The sequence below is a fragment of the Stegodyphus dumicola genome, chromosome 4 (assembly GCF_044657685.1).
Source record: "Stegodyphus dumicola isolate Sdum_Otavi_A_Nest chromosome 4, ASM4465768v1".
Classification (NCBI taxonomy): Eukaryota; Metazoa; Arthropoda; class Arachnida; order Araneae; family Eresidae; genus Stegodyphus; species Stegodyphus dumicola.
Genome location: NC_140771.1, coordinates 197689181 through 197707778, shown reverse-complemented (window position 1 = coordinate 197707778; position 18598 = coordinate 197689181). Strand labels below are relative to the sequence as shown.

Sequence of the window (18598 nt, the reverse complement as noted above, 5' to 3'; positions counted from 1 at the left end):
AAAAATTTTCAGTAATCCTTGCCTTCGACGTCTTTCACTTGATGCAGATGAAGTTATGATTTAACGTGTCATACGGATTGGTAATCCTATTGATATCTAATCAGAACTGCGCTTTCACAACGGATTATAAATATGCTGTTAAGACAAGGACACGGAATTCATGCGATGGCCAGTAAGCCCATTGAACTAAAATTAGACTGAGGGAATTAGGATTATGACAGTAAAATTAAATACTGTCTTTCTATCGTATTACAAGCATATTCGTTTCTTTATAATACCCACTAGAAATACTGAACTCACCTTCTATAAATTTAGCAGTTTCACATAAATTTAGGCCAAATATATATTTGATTATATTTGTGCTTCAATAAAAATTTTATGCATGCCATGTCATTCATGTCTGATTCTATTAAAATTTGATTTACATTCTAGTTTTTGACCAATATATTGACAGATTAAATTCATTTTCCTTTCTTTAACAACAATAATAAAAACTATCAGAAATTTTTATTCTTTCTTTCCTCGTTTTAACCAGCACTATTGTCAATAATAATATGACCGAAGAAACGAAATATTCCGAATAATCAATCATTTAAGACTGAAGTCATACGAATATTTTATGCTATATCATTTCTTAAATATTGATTACGTAACAGAAGACTACCTAGCAATTAAAGAAGCAATATTATAATGGTCAAGCAACTTTACCCTTAAATTTCATTGAACTTCTAATTTTCTATTTTAATTAATGCATGCGTGCTCCTGAATAATTGAGAAACACAGATAATCCAGTAACAATACTGTAAAATTTGAACTGATGCACCAGTATAGTAAGAAAGAAAGCTTTTCAACTGTTTTTACATTTTAAAATAGGTTTTAAAAAAATAATAATGAAGTTTATTTGGATTTATAGTTTTACCTCTGGGAAAAATTTGTAATATTCCTTTAAAAATAAAAGAACATTGTTCCGGTTCTGTCATATGACTTGGCAAACACTTAACTCTACTGGATAGGAAGCTCTCATGTATATATATATGTAAATTTTGAGTGTATGATGGGATGTACATTTTATAAAGGATTTTGAGATTATTTTGCTTTCGCATTAAGAAGTCAAGAAGGACGAAACGTGTGTTCAGTACGCCTTAATTGTTCAGTTTAAATGTTTTAAATAATTATTCCCTGATTAATGTTTGAGGTATTAAAATATGAATAATTAAAACTCAGATTTCATTTACAGATTTTAATAGGTTGAAAAAAAGTTTTTATTTAAAAAAAATCTGAAAGGTTTCAGATTTTAAATTGCGTCCAAAGGGGCGTTTTTTTTTAACGTTTTGTGTGTTACATTTCTTTATTAAATGTCATGATTTTCGCACTTAAACCATAAAATTCGCTTCAAAACCCATATCGTAAAATAATTTTAAAATGAGCATATCTTTAGAATTTTGGATACACAGTTCCGAGCGCTGGAGATAAAAAGGCTGCCCCCTCCCCGAATATAATGTTACCATTGCTCACTTTGAAATCGTTGAATTTGTTAATAAAAAATTAGTTAAAGTTTTACAAAATATTAAATAGATAATAAAACAAATTCCAAATTTTGGCTTTCTGGTGTCCATATTCGCGTGGAAATGTACGTTATTCAAAATTGGATATACCGTTGTTTTATCACACTGCGAGAAACATATATATATTTATGCAGATTATTCATTATTTAATTTCTTTAAATGTAATACAGCGTGATAATATTTGGTGGCAACAATTTGAAAAGTGAATCGGACATTTATAGTCAAACAATACAAAATCCTAAAAACGAAAATAATAGTCCTTCAGAACAAATTCCCCCTTTGGAATAAAAAATTTTCAAACTAAACTTTTACCAATTCAGAATGTTTAATAACTAGTTCAAAATGCTTTATTAGTTCACAATGTTTTCTTAATCAAAATGCAGCCAAAATGTTACTTAAATTTCCAGGATATTATAATATTAATTAAAAAATTTAAAAATTAAAATTTGGTAAAAATGCATGTAGATATATATGCTACAGCTCCTGGTAACTTTTTAGCAAGGTTGCTGCAATGTTCCTACCTACTACTATTCTTTCAAATCTTTTTGCAGCATTGTGCGCAAAAGTTTTTGAGACCAGATAGGTCTTTCATCTAATTACCAGTTCGCTTTACATTTTATTTTTCAATTAATATATATATATATATATACAGAGAGAGAGAGAGAGAGAGAGACAGATAGACATAGGAGAGAGACAGAGAGTTAGATAGGTAGATAATTTTTCCAGTACAAATGCTCTTTACATTATTCCAAAGCATGCAAACCGAACATGGAAAGTCAGACTGCAGTACCGGAAATTTTCAAATAGTATTTCAGAGTCGCCTTTCGTGTTAATATTGAGACTAGTTGTAGCTTTAATGGTTCAGGAGATGGTTTTAATGGTTCATGATCACAAGGCACTAAGTAGCATACGGAGATATATAAAACTTTTTGTGCGACAATTCATACATTGAATATATTTTATGCAAAGAGAAAAAATTTTGGAATATCCAAGGCATAATTTGCGATACACTGAAAGCTATGTTAAAGATATTATAGCAACTGCACTATTTGCTATAGAAAGCTGGTACTATGCAAATTCATCGAACTCGGATTTAGTTTATTCACTCATAAAAATCTCTCTACTTATTCACACATTCACGTATCTTCAATGGTTTTTGCCCTTCTGGCCATCCTTGCTGTTTCATCTTCATCTTCATTATTATTTTCGTGCTGTTCAACTGGTATATCATTAATCACTTTACTGTGAGGGATATCTTAGCTTGATGAATTTCTGTTGCCTTCTTTTGTTTTGAACTGAGCTTCTGTGTTTCATTCATTTAGGAATTTAAATTCTTTAATACATTGTAAGACTCAGTTGAGTCTCAAATTTAGAGAAAAACTATGCATCAGCAAGCTTTTGAGTGATTTACTCTTCAGCCTCATTTCACGTGTTGAATAGTTTCATTTACTTGCCAGCTCTCCTCTGAACATCGGAATTTGTGGCGATAGTCCAAAGCAGCGTGTTACTGTTTTTGTTGTCTCATAATGGTTGAAATAAGTCCCAGCAAAAAAAAGAATAAATGATTCTTCAACGTTAAGCGTTGCCGATAGTTAAAGTAAAAGATGCGAGCTGACCAGTTTTTAAAATCTTTCTGCAGAAACTGCAGAAAGGTGTTATTAATCATCTACTCTCCAAAAACGACCGGCTTAATGTTTTAATCCTATTTTATTTGTAAATTAAGGTGAGAAGTATTACGCAGGAAAAGTATACCTACATACATATAGTGTTTTTCAGTATATTTCACATTTGAGGATATTCAGTTTTTAGCTCCGATATCAATTTTTTTTTCCGCGAAAGCATTCATTTCTACTACTAAAGGTCCCTCCTCCCAAAATATAGTCTATAGAATGTTATTAAATAATAATAATTTTACTTTTAATTTTTTGTTTCAGTTAAATGTTTTAATTTTCGCAACAAAAAATCATGTTTCCCAAAACGTCTCTCATAATAATAACTTTTCTTTAAGTACCATTTCTTGGGGGGGGGGACTTGTAACAGCTGAAATTAAGGCATGCCTTAGGATTGACAGATTCTTGGGCAAATGTTTCTGAATTATTAATTATATCGTAATAATTACTGTATATTTTCGAATAGAAACTGCCCCGTGTATAAACTTAGAAGTAAGATTTTGCTTCAAAACTTCAACCAAAATTGAAACTCATGTGTAAGCGGAATTTGAGTTGAATAGGAGAAATAAGGCGCTTTTCTCCGTCAGTCCAGTTATATATGTCACCAAAACTGCGAATAATAATCGTTGAACTTAGACTTATGAGAATAATTTAAGATGAGTCCTGCTTCACTTTCAGTCCTTTGATATCAAATAATGGTGAGTGAGTTGTAAAATGAAAGAGCAGTTCTGGCTTCAATACTTACTCAATTCTTTGACTTTTAAAGCACGAGCATATTTTGGCATTTTGGCAAGTGTGTGAGGAATTTTAACTTCATTCTGAAACCATTCCCAAACAATCTGCGGTTACCTGCGGTAACCATTCCCAAACAATCACACAAGTAATATGCCCTGTCTTCAGTTACGTTCTCGCTGAAAGATTCCCTTCTCGCTAAAACCCTTCCGGCTCCCCAAAAAAGAGGGCTGTATATTCTTAAATTTTGAAGAAAAGAAAAGTTAATATTTTTACTGAGCAATGTTAAGAACGAAATTCGAAACGATATTATCTGCGAGATTGGTAATAATGATGCTAATGGTCAAACGGAAGGGAAATCGAACATTCTATATCTTCTGCCTAGAAGATAAAGAACTTTTTTAAAGATAAAGATTTTTTAAAGATAAGGAACTCTAAAATTTCCGGAATTTAGAGCTGGATACCGTTTTTTAAAATTTGGTTAGTGTAGATTAGGATTAAATAAAATAAGCCGGAGTATTTTATTTAATACTAATCTTCAGTATTTTATTATATAACGGAATCTTAATGTTGCTAGAAAATTCAGTCATTAATGCAATATGTTTTCAGTAGCAAATATTGACACAAATCAGTGTGTGCCTTATTTTCCTTTAAGAAAGCAAAATGTGAAAGAAATTCAAGCTAAAAGAATCGAAGTGCAATCCTTTCAGGAAGAAGAATATTTATACTATGTACCATCCAGTCAGGAAGAGGTAGATTAGATTAGAAGCCGATACAAAGATGTAATTTTATTCATTCGCGTTTTGCATTCGCGAATTGTATCCATTCGCGTTATTAATGATTTATTAATTTCTCATTTGTTTTATTACTTTATATAATTTTCATATCACCGGGAATTTTAATACCGGGAAAGACTTCCACGGTTTATTCAAAATCACGAATCCGAGAGCAATTAAAAAATGCACTAAAGAGGAATAGCACATGTTATTGTTAAAAGAAAAATACTGTTAATAATTTAGTTGTTTTTTTTAAACTGAATGTATTTAAACTGAATGTATTTAAACTGAATTATTTAAACTGAATTTATTATTTATAAATTATCATTAATTTAATTTTATTTACATTTATTCCTTTTAATTTAATTTAAAGTTAATTACTGATTATTTATTGTTTCATTAATTAATACTTTATTGATTCATTTCTGATGTCTACCCATATGGCTCTTGCAATTCTAATTTTAGAAATCAAGATTTTTGGATACTGCTATGGTACAGCACCCATACTGGGAATTTCCTGTACTGCTATAGATTCATATGAAATGCTTAAAAACGTTACAGAGAAGAAAAAGATTAAATCCATAAAATTAAATACATAGCATATTTTAATAGAGAAAAACTGTGATAAAGTGAAAAAAAATTTCACTAAATAATCATACAAAATAAATTAGGTAAATAAGCTGTAAAACATGCCAGTATTATTGGTACTCTCGAAGAGACGAAACAAGATTTCACAAAACAATTTAACAAGTTAAATTCTTTCAGTTATATAAATTCACTCGAGTTTTGAATATATCATTAAAAACAATATTTGAGCTACTATATTATCATGACACTAAAATATAATTGTTGCAGGAAGACGGCAGATACCCTCAATTATTTGAAAGAAGATGACATCAAAAATCAAATGCTATACAATTTTACCAGCACTAAAAAATAAAACAGCGAAAGCATAAACAAAATTAGAGTTTGTTTACATCTCTTTCATATAGCCTAGAAGATTATCCCAGCTATCACTGGTTTTATTTTTGCTATAACATATATTAGCCTTTTATCATTTCATCTATCTGCAGATGGCAGGCCATCTATTGATAACTGCTAGTAAAACTCATTGAGGGGACTTATTAGCATAATCTTATTTAAAGAGAGATAGAACCGATGTTTTCCCTCGAGTACTTGCCAGCAGATGTCAAACTCTACGGTTTCCTGATTTGTAAATTGAAAATGTCGCCGACAGACATGAGACATATGAGCGCAAGATGGGTGACTTTCAAGATGACAAGATGTGTGTAGAGTCAGCTACACATCTTGCCTTTTGTAAGAAGATTTTATTCGCTTGCAAGCATTCACCAAGCATTTTTCGCAACGATTTGCATCAAAAGCACGATTTATATAGCTTAATATAGAATACATTGAATCATGCTGTCTTCTATAATATACCTAATTTTATTTTTTAGTCCTGTATTTTGCATCTACTTCACTTCCTATTTAGCCATTTACCATTTAACATGCAAGTATTTTCATGCTTCTTTTAAACAAGATCCATGTGTAACCTGTATAGAAGCCAGTTTCCCTTAGAAAGTTCTTCACGAAGCATCCCTCTTCTTAGGCAGATAGTCTAATGTCCAATGTGCTTTACCACAATCAGCTAAAGCAAAATATTTAAAGAAGAGTAAAATTATTGAGTTGATTGTTAAAATTTTTTTATTTTTTTTATGTATACTATAATTTAACTTTGAACATCGGTAGCAAAAAGGATTTTTTATGTTGGATCAAAGTGGTGATACATCATAGCTCTTCTAGTTTCAAGTTAAGTAGTTTAAAATTTCCCTTGTATACCAGATCAGATTAAAATTTCCTTTGTTACCCTTAATACTACCCTATTTTTTAATCTTATACGTATGTGAGGTTTTGCAAATTTTCGAGTTAAAATTTGATTGAATACCCTTTTTACTTTTTGGTGCTCATGGCTGAGCGGTTAACATCCCTGAAATGTGATAGTCTCATTTTTAAATTCTCAGAAAAGTGTGACTGCATGAGAGATTTTCGGGATAGTTTTCATGGGCAGCGTAAATTCGAGCCAGTTTTTCTTAGAATGTTCTTTAGGATGTCCCTAATTAAGTTTTGGTTCAATCAAAAGTTATGCATGGTTTCTGACAGCAAAGGGATTTGGCGTAACTAAGTTAACTAAATATTGCACTATTTAAAACTGATTATACACATAATAAAGTATCATAAGATGGTATTAAAAATTTTAATATTAAATATACGAATCATGGCAAAATAAATGCAGAGAGGAATTTCTGTTAATTGTATACGAAATGGAACAAACAATAATGAAAAAGAGATTGGTCGAAAGCTGAACATTCCTAAGTAGGCTGATCCATTTCATAGCTAAAAAAAAATACCCTACGTGTTGGCTAATTGAGAGACCACGTTAAATCACGGTTATTTGAAGACACATTCTGGAATACTTCCAAATAAGTGATTCGGTAATACTGTATCACTTTATCTTCAAAGTAATCGACCATAATTAGGACAAAATACTACAATTCTTTACGTCATCGACCTCTAAATAGTGACAACAAGTCAAGCGGACACTGTGTTGGCGATTACATACATTAACAGGACTTTTGAACCTTTCCCCCCCCTTTACCCGCAAAGTCTTCGGCGTTTGAAAGGACTTGCTCACAAAATGCGAAAGACAACACTACAGGGGCTTGTGCATTAATTCGTGTCTTGGCTCACTCGTCGTTCATTATGCGTTAATGCAGTCATTTGTAACACCAAGAGTGATCTTCCGAGTTTCGTGACTGACTTTTTGCTTTTTATTTCTTTGAAGGGTAACGTCCTGCCTCTAGGGTAGAAGAGATGACTACTGTGGAGACAGACTCTTGGGGAAATTATTTTCATATAATGGCTTCCTTTTGTGCCCTATCGAGGAAATAAAAGAGCAAAAGGCAATCGGGAGCAGGCTAAATGAAATTAATGGAACAAAGCATTGGTTTGAATTGGAGACTGCGATGTAACTTTCAGAATATCTTCTCTTTGATTTATCTAATTAACACACGGATACTCGTTTCTTCCTCAGTCAGCTCCCGAATTAACCTGCTAATACCGGGAAAGACTTCCACGGTTTATTCAAAATCACGAATCCGAGAGCAATTAAAAAATGCACTAAAGAGGAATAGCACATGTTATTGTTAAAAGAAAAATATTGTTAATAATTTAATTGTTTTTTTTTAAAGTATAATATGCATAATAAATTCACTTGGCTACGTGAACGAGATCGATATTCGGAACAGAAACAATTTAATTAACACATAAATAAATAAACATTATCAGAAATGAAGAAAAAAGCCATAGATACATTAAAGAAAATATTTACAACAAAACTTGAACACTTTTATTGAGCTGAAACTCGAATAAAAATGTTCATTAGAACTAGCTCATTTGGTAGATATCATCTGTTGCCACTTCTATTATACCAAGCATTTTTTTTTTTTTTTTTGTTTTGTATTTTCTGTGGAAAGTTATGTTTTACACTAATGATTTGTGATAATAATTTTTCTATACTTTCGCAATAAACAGTCTGAATTTTTTAGATAGAAGAGAGTTAGTCGATTAATCCTCAGTTTAAAATATTGACTGAATTTTGGTTTCCCCCCCCCAAAAAATTACTCCTTCTCTCTCCACAAACACTGTTAAAAATTATCTGTTGCTGGAAATAATTTATTAACACCTAGCAAATACAATGGACTTTGAAGAATGAAAGAATTTGAAACATTGATCGCTCCTCTCCTTTTTCGCACGCTATTAAAATTCCGCAATCTAATTTTAACATCTAAAATTTATTAACTGCTTACAACCCAACTGTTTGGTGGACACCTCCCCAACACCATAAACTATAATACATATTTTATATGTTTTTATACGTTAATTACATAACTCTACTTTTATAATAACATTAAGCTAAGGAAAAAAGGTTTCTAAAATAGAAAGAAGAACTATATTTACAATAATGTAATACATTTATTAAAATATAAATTTGCAACTATTATTTGTTGAGGTGAATGGCATATTAGTCAGTACTTAGATGCTTATTTTCTTATATCATGCAAAACACTGCCCCTGTTTATACATATAATGATACTCGTCATCGAAATTAATGAAGAATTTTCACCCTTTTCTTAGTCTCTGAAAATAAACTTGCCCTTTTCTTAGCGAGTAAACATGCTTTTTATTAAATCTTTTAAACTAGAAAACAAAGTATCATAACTGCTTCTAATATTAATCTAAAAGCGATTAAAAGTGGAAGAAAATGAGAAAAGCCATATGAAAAATAACAAAGCAATCAGTATGAGTAAACTCACTTGAAAAATGCAGCTATGTGCCATCTGTCCTTACCGTTTATGAAGATGATAAGTTAATTGTTTCCTACCGCTCAAGCTGAAAAGTGGGATATTCAAAGGATAGACTAACATGCGTAAAGTAATTCAGCAATTTTGGAATGCATATGCATACATAACAAATGATCAGAAGAAAGGGAAAATTAAAGAAGATACTGGAAAGTTTTTATTTTTACTTTTTTATTAATTGATTTAATGATTAATTAATATTTAGTTGTGAGAAATGAATTTTAAAAATATGCTTAAACTTCTTTGTCCAAGGTACCAGGAAATCTCTTACGACTGATCTCCCCAGTATTTATGAAAAAAATAAACAAGGAATGATAACAATAATAGCTACCAAAAATATAACCCTAGTAATTAATAGCTGGAGAAATGGCTCAGTTACAGTAGCATTTATTGAGTTTGGTGGAAAAGAATACATGTTTTTTTCCACCAACCTCAATAAATGCTACTAAAAAATTCTGAGTTAAAAAAGACTACTTAACAAAAAAGTGTCAAAAAATATGGAGAATGAGACTGTGATAAACCTATGACGAACTGATGTCTTGTTCATTGACTTAGTTTTCTAGGTAAAGACATAACACTGTCATCCACAGAAAAGCAAATAGTTAAAGAGTAAAAGTATATCTCGAATCAATCATCATGTTGCAGCTTCTTTAGTAAAAGAATGTAATGAGTATGTAAAACAACAATTATCTTCCTGTTCTCGTTGGAAAAGTCACATAAGTTAGACTAAGTTCATCGATTCACAAAGGGGAACATTCCAAGAGGAGGAATGCCTTCTCGGAGGACTTTCTAAAGAAAACTAACTTTTGTTCACGTTACAAGTGAGCAGAAACATGAAAACTCCCATTCAGTCAGTCTATTCACAGGAATTTGAACCGAGGATAGAAAAACAGTATTTACTGACATTACCGCTCAGGCCTCTGGTAAAGCAAATAAGTTGACTTACTTTGACAGTTGTTTTGAAACTTTTATTAAGAATCACAATCATTATACATACCTTTTAAGTTATTGAAATTATTTTAAATGCTGAAAATATTTATCTTTATTGTAGCGTTAAAGATCTCTTGTTGCATTTGAAACTAGTTGCAAATGCTTCGGTTAGGATGCAGAATAATTAACGAACATTAATAGTATTTTTATTACAATGCCCTGTTTTTCAGATTCAAATATTGTTTTATTCACTTAATTTTACTTTATAATTTAATGACAAAAGAAAAATAGTCGAAAGTAGTTACAAAAAATAGATTCCTCTTACATACCTCTTGCAAAAATAATTACCTTGAAAAGTCACCTTTACCCGAAACTTGCATTTTCGCTAGTCGTTTTGAAGCTTACAAATAATGGTAAAGTAATTTATTTGTTAGCGGCATTTCAAAAAGTGAATTTAAAGTTTGGAAACTTGTTACACATTTATTAATTTGTTGATTTGTTGAGCTAGCTTTTACAGAAAGGATATTTTAAAATTTTTCTTTCCCTGTGATACTAGAAATAAACTTTTCCTGGAAACTTCCTCAAAACTATTAATTTGGCATGCATAATTGAATGACATTAATTAATGTAACAATTTTGTACTTTGGTTGAAAAGCTTCTTTAGAATTTTTACTTTAATAAGACTAAACTGTAATTTTGTGTTTTTATTTTATGCTTAAATTATTTATTACATGTCACAACTGTTTCTTAAGAAATAAATTATTTTTTTCCCGTCTCCCCGTTCCTGCCATTATCTTGGCAAACATACTTATTTGCCAGGATCAACTCGACCTTGACTTTACTTATTCATAACCCATTTTTTTTATCTTAGTCCTTAATATCACTATTACATTATGTTTCCGAGACAATTATCATCAACGCAGTTTAGTAAGTGTTGTCATCTCATGAGGTATAACATCTTTAATGTATCTTAGTTAAAGCATTACATTGCTTAATTAATTGAATGGTTTAAAAGCAATATAAACACATTTTTATAATAAATACATTATAATATGCATATTATTACGCAAAAATTATGGAATTCTGATATTTACCTCCAAAAACAGCATCACTAACTGATATGCTTTTCTTAATTAAGGTATATTGGTAGATATACCATATTAAATTAACATTTTCCGTATCAGAGTCTGAAGATAAATAGCAACAGATTCTTTAATGTTTTGGTCGAAAAGCTCTTGAAAATCAAGAAGGTAAATAATTTTTCAATAGATTGCCTTAAGTGTGTATACTTTATCTATAAAAAGCTGACGTGTTGATTCATATATGCTAATGCCAGACTGATTGCATTTTATCAAATAAGCTACTTAAAACTGATCTGATTTTCGGTGCGAAAAATAAAAAAGCCGGGCATTGAAGTAAGGATTTCGCAAGGTTTAATTTTGTTTGTCTGGAGGTTATCCGTATCATTAAGTATCAAAATTTACTGATAAGCGGGAGCTCCTAATTGAAAAATATCTGCCCACAATACAGATATTATTTGAAAAAAAAAAAAAAAGAACTTACAGACTCTTCATACGCGTACATGAGTCCGTTAGCATTAATGCAATAAAGCATACCGATCGAATTCCATCATGATAAAAGAAAATTAAGAAATGAGTGAAAGGTAGACATAGGTTTTCAGTCTTTTATTAATTAATGCATTATTTTTGTTCTTATAATGTTCACGGTGAGTTAAAAAAAAAAGAAATGTGGCAAAGAAAGTTCTAAATTGATTTAGCTGGATTATATTATTTAAACTGCCAAAACTACATTTTGAAAACGTCCTTAGAAAGAGTATACATGATATAGAAATCGAATAAAATTTAAAAGCTTCTACACTTTAAAAAAAAAGGAAATCTTGTTGAAATCCGAAAGGTAGTTTACTTAATTTTAGCAGGTGGTTGTTATTTAAGTTTTATCAATAAAAAAAATTCGAATTATTTTCTGCACTTATCTGACTACTTTTAACTAGTTCTAGAATTTTTATACTGATTTCCTTTAAATACGACTTATTTTGTCTTATTACGAGTAGCTATTGAAAGCTTTGCCTATTTTTGATATTATTACATGCGTCTGATTGTTTCAGTTTCTGTACACATAATCTAAAATGCTTCAAACCTCAAGTGAAATTCAAATTAAAGCGGTTAATTAAATATTCAGAAAGTGTTTAATTGAGTATAAGAGCCTGAGTTTCTATAGTGTATCTGCATAATAAAACACATAATAAAAGTATCTTAATCTTGAATCATGTTAATTTTTTCATAAGTTTTACTATCCTATTTTTAAGTTAGAACTATATATTTAATTTAAAACTTATAAGCAAGTTATTGCTCAGATTAAAAAACATAAAATATGAACATTAAAATAAAATATAGAAAGATGTCTGGCAAAAATTTTGGAACATCAACATTGAAAAATTAATTAACTTGAATTAAGTAAGTCTTAATTCGAAATTCTTCTTCTTTCGATAATATTTATCACGTTAACTTTAACTTTTGATATATAATCACTATGTAGACTAATCAGCAGCACTAGACAATTTTAACTAGTGCTTTACCCATCGTAAAAAACTGGATTACATTTTCAGCTATATTTTAAATTAGATCTTTTTTATTAGAACGGGAATTTAAAGTGGTCCTAGACATAGTTGCAAGGCTTTCTAAAGTTGGCATGATATTTATTTTTCGCCTTCTGTTCTCACACTTCTTGGATTTGCCGGATGGCATGCATGCATCAGAAATAACTTTCTTTTTCCCACTAAAACTGTTAGCAGAGTTCAAGTAAGAAAAATAACTCTTACTAGAGACTTGCATACTTCAGTGTAACTGAAAGCTGCATTTTAAACATTCATTGCTGCTTTTGCTTAAAAATCAGCATTACGAGATGAATCGTATACATCGATATAATCATCGTGCAATGTTAATAAATCATACTCTAGAAACCTTGCTATGAACACATAAATTTTACGTCTGATCTATATTTTTCGATCCTATGTGGTGAATAGCCCTAGGGTAAATAGAAACTGGCAAGGCTGATGTCGAAATAAGAAAAGCCTTTAATTATCTTATTCCAGAAGGCTTTGACTTCAAATTTGAAACTGAACAAATCTGATGAAGTGCCATGAAGTCCTGGACAAGCTCGTTCTTAATGTTTATGGAGTCTGGACAAGCTCGTCTGTGCATATGTAAGCAGTGCCTCAGGTATTTTCACATCAAAGATTCCATTAATGGTCTTCGTAGAGCATATTTTGAAGTTGTTGGGATATTTGCTTTCCACCTTGCCTTTGCGTAGTGCTGAAGTCGGTAAGAAGTGTACCTGTACAAATTAAGAGTACGTGTCGTCCTTGTTATTGACGTGGCCAGTGGTCGTGGCTCTCTCCAGCGTAGTGCGGGGATGTGATGAGCGGAATCCTGACATGGAACGTAACTGTCGAAGACAGGAACGGGGAAGAAACGTAGCAGAGTGTTCTGGATAGCATCGGCTTTGAAGAAATGCACCGACTCATAGTCAAATGCCTAACGAAATAAATGAAATGCCAACTAGACCCCAATGATGTAACAAGGCAGTTATCATTGTTAAGTTTATACCACTCAAACTATCACCCTACTTTCCGTTTTATGCTTTTTCTCATATATCATGGGTTGATATACTCTGTAATCTATTGTATAAAGCTCAAGGAAAGCAGCCATTAAAGATTATGCCTCAGTCACATCTCTAACATTTCTTTCGTTAGCTACTACCTTTCATTTTACGTAAGTAACGTTCAATAACCCCCAAAATCAAACAGAAGTAATATTTGAGTTCATCTCTAGTGAATTATACATCTGCGCATAAGCTAAATGATTAAAAGTACATTCAATCACGTTAAAGAGTAAAACCGATTTTTAAATCTATTCGATGATTCAATAAAAATTCTTTGGTTTACCAAGTTTTATAACAGCTAATGTTCACTCATTCATTACTGACTATTATGACTGTTAAATTTTCACTCTGTGGTATCAGCACGTCATTTTTTCTTGGTATGTATTTGTATTCGCTCAAATTGCAACACTCTATTAATAATTTGGCTATTGTAAAAACACATACTATTAATTTTTCTGAGAAAGAAACGTGAAAAATGAACTGAATTCCTGTTAGGATTTGAGTTATTGATCTTCCTTTTGTAACTGGGCCTGATAAACTTATGCGTCATGACAGCATGCACGGGGGGGGGGGGCGAATGCGATAATTTTGAGCATTCTGCCGCATTTAAAGGGCAACTGGTGGGAGGCTCTACACCCTATTGACCAAATCCAGGTGTTGACGAATTAACGTTAACTATCGGGAACCATTGTAAAGTCATTTGTTTTCTGGAACAAGACAAGTGGCGAATCAACTGTGTCCTTTCAGTGATTCGAACCACAGATGTTCTCCTTGCTTGCTGGATGAGATAACTATTTACATCACGATAGCACATACATAGTAAATGCTATATTTCTTTATATTTTTAGTTAAATAGCATTTTTCTACTTAAAAACGCCGGGTATTAATAGCTAACTTCTTATTTCTCAAAAATAGTAAGAAATGTATCATTATTCTGGCAAGTTTTAATATCACTGAATATGAATTTCAGAAGAAGGCTTTTGCTGCGGAATATTATTGTCTTAAGTCGTCGTCTACCAACCACTCTGCATGTATGAAAAGCGTTAACTGAATACTAGTTCTACAGGTATGAAATGTTAGAATTTTAATTAAGGATTTCATGGACAATTACTGATTCTCTTTTCCTAATAATTGAAGACTGTATCGGAACTTATAGACCATATTTTGACTATGCATTGAGCGATGATAGAGTACAGTTGGCAGGCAATTTTTGAATCTTAGCTTAGGATTCTCTCAGATGAAGTATTCCCATTGTCAATCTTCTAGTTTTTCACACAATATTTCTCCTTGTGAAAGAATGGGACTCTTTTATTCGATGTTCTATGCATGGGTTTGCGTATGATTATATATACAGCTTGAGAACTTTGAGAATGCGACTACATAGGTACAGAATGTGTACAGAATTTTCTTTATAAATGTATTTTATTACTTTTATGATTACATATTTATATTTGTCAACAATTTTACATTCTACTTTTTATTAAAAATTTTTATCAAAAATATTTTCTGAATTTAGTTCTAGGCATGAAATAAATATCGATATAATCTTTTGAAGAAAAGTAAGCATCGGATACCGTCTGTTGAACAGTGTCTAACACTGTTGAACACATTTTTTTCTCAGAGAAGAGATTAATGATTCTTAAATCTAGCTGCTTTCCATTATTATAAAGGTATGAAAGATTTTTGAAGCAAAACGATTTCTCTAAACTTTGAAATATTTCTTTATTAGTTTACCCCGAAAGTCATACGGTATTAGTTTTTAAAATTTTCTTGTTCAATCTATGTAGTAGCGGCACTATTTTGATAGTCGCAGGAAAATAATTTCAATAAAATATAAAATATTCCATCTCTTAAAGTGGAGTCCTCACATTCTGATTCCTTTCAAGGTCTTCCTGAAACAAATATAAAATACTTTTAATTAGAATCTTATTCAATATATTTTTTAAATTTGCATAAAAATCAATTATTCAAAGTTAAAATTTATACTTTACTTCAAAAAAAATATGTGTCTTAAACAGAGATAACCTTAATTACCACGATCATTAGGTTCCTCAAGAATGACGTAAAGTAATAGGTAAGAAATAAAAAAATAGCTCCTTCCGAATTTTCTATTCGCTCTTGGTCGTCAATGATGCGAGAGAATAAAGTGCATTTTTCGGGTAACACGCTTGCATTACAAGAGTTTAGCAAATATTATGCTGTCATGAAAATCAATTCCTTCTAGGGTTAGAAAAAATAAATATCATGTCTAGATATAATGGAAATAGTCTTAATACGTGCTGCATTATTTAAGATAAAGCTCTAGTAGTGAATTTATATTTTTCTAAGAAAATCTGTTAAGAGTTTCAAGCAAACTACCACTTCCGGGTTACCATTTATAATCAAAATTTAATATGTTGTGTTTATTTATGATTGTGCATGCATCGTATATGTAAATACAGGTTTTAAACATCAAATCTGAAAAGTTTTGGATTGTATCATAATATATTTTTTTCAAAAAAATCTATTCAGAGCTTCACTTAAGTTGTCAGTTCCGATTTATCAATCTTAGGCAAAATCTAATATATTGTTTCCATAGTTGTAAACTATTTCCATAGGTACTAAATCTTAAATACTAAATTCGGAAAGCTTTGAAATATACTTTAATATAGTTTTTCATTAAAACTGCTATGGACTTCAAGTACCACTTCCGGTCACCACTTTCGTTTGTTCAATTTTATTCAGAATAAAATCAGCTCTTTATATGAGCGCAGAAAATAGCTTTCTGGAAGTTTGATTTAAAACTTATTATATTTAAGACTTCAGAAAAAATCGTCACACACATGCACTCAAACACACATACAGACACGCAGACAGATAAGCATCACAGTCAAAATTGCAAAAATGTGCTGCTGGGATCCTAATTCCAATTTTTCATTAAAAACTCATTATTTAATTTTTGGACCGGAAACATTACCTCCCTTAGCTATGTACAATATAGCTTGATGGGAGGTTTAAAAAGTAAGTACTATTCCGTTTTATGATTATCAAAACAATAATTGATTAAAAGTATTAGATATTAATAGTTTGTATATAAAAATGTTATCCGAATAAAACACAACTTCAAATCTTTAGAACAGCCATTTTCGTTTATTTTTTAACAATAACAATGGTAAAGAAAAAAATGGTAACCATGGTAACGCTTTGCGACTGCGCAGATAATCTCGTAGATGAGTCTCACAGACGATGTGCTAGCACAACGCAGCACAAATACAAAAATTTTAAAGAATACGTATCATTCCGTTCATCATCATTTCTAATCACTATTAAATAAAGACGTTTTCTTTTCGGTGAATATTCTTACTTATTCAGCGTGTGTCAGCGTCTAATCTTTCAAGATCTACACAGTGCGTCTACACGATTTTAAGCTTATTCTTTCCAATAAATTTGACAAACTTTAATTGAAAGCTTTTATTACCATGGCGTTCTCAACTTCCTTTTCCTAAAATATTGCCTACTTAAGGACATAATTTTTTATCCTCGTAATCGGTTTATTTGATCATATGAAAATCAGCTGTCGCTTGAAAGCTGTGCAAAGAATAGCAACAGAGGTTTTCATTAAAGCGATAAAAACTATTTATAAAACAATAACAAATTTCGGACAAATTGCTAACTGCAAACAAAAGGTGATGCTTATAATCCTTGAGACAAAATGGCGATTATCTACTTTGGCGAGAGATGGTTAACCACGGTCACACAAACTTCGGTTTCGGGAAAAAAAGAGTAAAAATATTCAACCTGTTCTCTTGTTATCGAGATCTGACACCTGTAGACTAATTTCTCTTTCCTAAAGTGAAGTATCACCTCTAACGTCACTATTTTAGCAGTGAAAAAATGATTTGGAAAACTGTAACTAGAGACTTAAACCCATTTCAAAACATTTCGAAAGAGGAATTTTACAATACGATGGAAGCAAGCAGCTATATGGTCTCTCCGAACATTGTTAAACGTACAACGATTCTATGAAAGTAAAAAGCAAGAACTTTGTTCTTTTTAAGCTTCCAGTTTTGCACAAGCTTAGGTCCCACAAGTGACCGAATGGTTAGAGACTGCTAAATACCCTGGTTCAAATCCAAGCTAATGCGCTGGCTGGATGATTGATTTTCGTAGATTTTCCCATGTGTAACGTGAATAAGCGCTAGTTTCCAATTTAAGGTCCTCCAGGAAAGAATTCCGCTCTTTATGCAAATAGCTCTCATGTGGTTTGGCATGTTCAAATAACCTAACCTTGTATAAACCTAATCCTAATTTTTAAACTGTACCTACGTATTTAAAAAAACACTGTTATATGTTATTTTTGCTTTTTAACTGATAGATTTTTATAAACTAAATGCTTGTTCTGTTAAATTTTATGCTTTTTCAGTAGAGAGATCTTTGTTTAAAAAGCCTAACTTAAATTATTTGACAAAGTGAGGAGAAATTATTTATTTCTTCTCTATTTTTTGGTATTTTCCATTTTGTCCTTATGGCACACTTTTCGTAATGACGTATTTTAAAATGTTATGAAGTAGAGATATCGTTAGTTCTGTTGCAGGGAAACGGAAATTGTCTTCATTGTTGGTCGAATTGTGTTACAGACTGTTAAGTAATATTATAAGATGACTTTCTATAGTTTACAAAACGTGTTAGAGTGAAACCACGAAATCCAGTCTGCCGATATGTCAATATATTTGGCATCTCTAATGAAGAAGGACAAACCTCCTCTACTTCCGGATGCTCTATCTGTTCTGTAGATGTTATATCCTTTAAACTTTACAGATTTACATAATCAGTACAATTATTATTAA

The 18598-nt window shown here is 31.1% G+C and overlaps 1 long non-coding RNA gene across 2 annotated transcripts in view; it reads right to left on the bottom strand.

Moving 5' to 3' along the window:
• The window catches only part of LOC118190300 (uncharacterized), a 101585-nt gene that overhangs the window by 43003 nt on the left and 39984 nt on the right, over nucleotides 1-18598 (bottom strand). For both annotated transcript variants that reach the window (XR_004758408.2, XR_004758407.2), the window contains exon 2: nucleotides 11186-15664. This is a non-coding gene — a long non-coding RNA (uncharacterized LOC118190300). The remainder of the gene's footprint in view (nucleotides 1-11185; nucleotides 15665-18598) is intronic.